Below are 625 nucleotides of genomic sequence, written 5' to 3'. Positions count from 1 at the left end.
CCAGCTCCCTGGGCCCCCCTCCCCCCCAGCCTGAGAAAGATCACCCCCCCAACATTGCTCCCAGCCTTCCCCCTCCATTTTCCAGCCCAGATCCCAGAAAAAAAGCTTTATCTGTTACAGATCATCTTCAGGCCCCCTTCCCCCAAAACAACCCTTCCTTCCTTCCTTCCTCAAACTCTTCCCCCATCCGTACGTACACACAGGAGAAAGTAACACCCCCTCCCCTCGAATAAACCCCTCCAAGTGTCCCCCATACCAGGTACAAGCAAGAACCCCCCATTCACCCACACCAACCCCTTTGCAGTCTCCTCATCTTCCCACTGTTGCAATCCTACAGGCAACAAACTCCCCTCCTGAAGGTCCCCCCCAGGCCTAGGAATGAGGCAGACTCGCTCCCCTAAACCATCCCTTTGGGGTCCACTCATCCCAGCCCCACAGCTGCAGGGGGACCCCCCCAAACCAGCCCTGCAGACCTGGGGCATGGGCACTGTAAGTCAACCCCATCCCACAGGTGAGGGGAGGACCCCTCCAAAGCAGCCTCGTGGGTAGAAGGAACACCCCACAAAGCAGCCCAACACTGCAGGCAAGGGCTACTACCCCAAAACCAGCCTTACCGCCACGGGGG

Source organism: Egretta garzetta, unplaced genomic scaffold (genome assembly GCF_000687185.1).
Source record: "Egretta garzetta isolate BGI_Z169 unplaced genomic scaffold, ASM68718v1 scaffold101, whole genome shotgun sequence".
Classification (NCBI taxonomy): Eukaryota; Metazoa; Chordata; class Aves; order Pelecaniformes; family Ardeidae; genus Egretta; species Egretta garzetta.
Note: the sequence above shows the minus strand (reverse complement) of the source record.